Source organism: Schistocerca cancellata, unplaced genomic scaffold (assembly GCF_023864275.1).
Source record: "Schistocerca cancellata isolate TAMUIC-IGC-003103 unplaced genomic scaffold, iqSchCanc2.1 HiC_scaffold_1046, whole genome shotgun sequence".
Taxonomy (NCBI): Eukaryota; Metazoa; Arthropoda; class Insecta; order Orthoptera; family Acrididae; genus Schistocerca; species Schistocerca cancellata.
Genome location: NW_026047046.1, coordinates 45,001 through 47,500, shown reverse-complemented (window position 1 = coordinate 47,500; position 2,500 = coordinate 45,001).

The following is a 2,500-nucleotide window of genomic DNA, read 5'->3' as shown; positions in this document are numbered from 1 at the left end:
CGGCGTCGCGGCGCCGAGTGCCGGGCGGCGGCGCATCCTCAACGCACACAGTCCTCAATCGGACCAGCACACTGCAGATGTCCACCGCGCTTCGCACCGGGTCCGCGAGGACCCACTTTGGCTGCACGGCGCCGCGCGCAGGGTGCCCCGGCGCGCAGCTGCGCCGCCTGCCGCGTCCGTCGGCCGGCGCGCCTGCCACTGGGCGCCCCCACCAGCCGGCTGTAGCGCGTGCGCCCACGCACCGCGCGGCCAGCACGCCGGGCGGCCCCCCCTCACCGGCCGGGGACAGTCCCACCCACCCACAGCCGCGTATCGCTTCACACCCAGATTCACATTCACGTTCGTTGGTATGGTGGGGACCGCTTCGTAGCTGTACCGATCTCGTTGCCCTCACAGATGTACCTCCAGCAAGATCAACCGCACCACAACGGGTTACCAGTTGTTCATTTGCGGTAACGTCACCAGTAAAACGTACACGTCCATCCCCGTTTGCAAAGTCAACTATTATTGCATGCCTGCCTGTCAGGTGTCAAGACACACTACATTCGCTCACATCCACGCAACAAAATGTGCCCGACTAGAGGGCACGTGGAAGGTGCCCCCGTACATATGCGATCTCCATTGCGCGACCAACTGTCAACCGGCCTCTGTAGCATGTCGCAGATGTGGAACGCGGGGCACCGTGCTATCACATTGTGTGAGAAGAGACTACTACGTCTGCATACACGCGCCACTACATGAACAGACGGCTCATGCTGATCGCCATCCACTGCGTCCATTACTCCCCACACGTCTCTATGGCGTACCACACTGCAATGCAGCTGTTATGGGGAGATGACACATAGCTGTGTACACAACATTCTGAGCCGGGGTTGCGGTTGGACCAACAATACATTAATGTAACGTGTCATATGCCAATTACAGAGCAGGGTAAGGCACAACGTGGGTTAGGTTAAGGCACAACGTGGGTTAGGTTAAGGCACAACGTGGGTTAGGTTAAGGCACAACGTGGGTTAGGTTAAGCCACAACGTGGGTTAGGTTAAGCCACAACGTGGGTTAGGTTAAGGCACAACGTGGGTTAGGTTAAGGCACAACGTGGGTTAGGTTAAGGCACAACGTGGGTTAGGTTAAGGCACAACGTGGGTTAGGTTAAGGCACAACGTGGGGTTAGGTTAAGCCACAACGTGGGTTAGGTTAAGCCACAACGTGGGTTAGGTTAAGCCACAACGTGGGTTAGGTTAAGCCACAACGTGGGTTAGGTTAAAGCCACAACGTGGGTTAGGTTAAGCCACAACGTGGGTTAGGTTAAGCCACAACGTGGGTTAGGTTAAGCCACAACGTGGGTTAGGTTAAGCCACAACGTGGGTTAGGTTAAGCCACAACGTGGGTTAGGTTAAGCCACAACGTGGGTTAGGTTAAGCCACAACGTGGGTTAGGTTAAGCCACAACGTGGGTTAGGTTAAGCCACAACGTGGGTTAGGTTAAGCCACAACGTGGGTTAGGTTAAGCCACAACGTGGGTTAGGTTAAGCCACAACGTGGGTTAGGTTAAGCCACAACGTGGGTTAGGTTAAGCCACAACGTGGGTTAGGTTAAGCCACAACGTGGGGTTAGGTTAAGGCACAACGTTGGGTTAGGTTAAGGCACAACGTGGTTAGGTTAAGGCACAACGTGGGTTAGGTTAAGGCACAACATGGGGGTAGATTGCGGTACAAATTGCGTTACATTTGCGGTGCAAATTGCGTTACATTGTGGTGCAAATTGCGTTACATTGCGGTGCAAATTGCGTTACATTGCGGTGCAAATTGCGTTACATTGCGGTGCAAATTGAGTTACATTGCGGTGCAAATTGAGTTACATTGCGGTGCAAATTGAGTTACATTGCGGTGCAAATTGAGTTACATTGCGGTGCAAATTGAGTTACATTGCGTGCAAATTGAGTTACATTGCGGTGGCAAATTGAGTTACATTGCGGTGCAAATTGAGTTACATTGCGGTGCAAATTGAGGTAGGTTAAGGTGCAACACAGGTTAGGTTAAGGTGACATAGGTTTAGGTTAAGGTGACATAGTTAGGTTAAGGTGACATAGGTTAGGTTAAGGTGACATAGGTTAGGTTAAGGTGACATAGGTTAGGTTAAGGTGACATAGGTTAGGTTAAGGTGACATAGGTTAGGTTAAGGTGACATAGGTTAGGTTAAGGTGACATAGGTTAGGTTAAGGTGACATAGGTTAGGTTAAGGTGACATAGGTTAGGTTAAGGTACAAACTGCGGTCAACTGTTTGTGTTATGGTACACATTGCGTTGTAGTACAGTACACGTTAGGTTTGGGTACGGTACACAATGTGGTATGGGATGGCGTGTTGTGGGGGGGGGGGGGGGGTGAGGTTCGTTGATATCGACCGTAGGACGTGGATGCCCGAGGCAGCGTCAGTGTGTCAAAGGAGTTATGTCACGTCGGGATGCGCTTTCCGCCAGTGAGAGGGGGGGGCGAGCCGTGT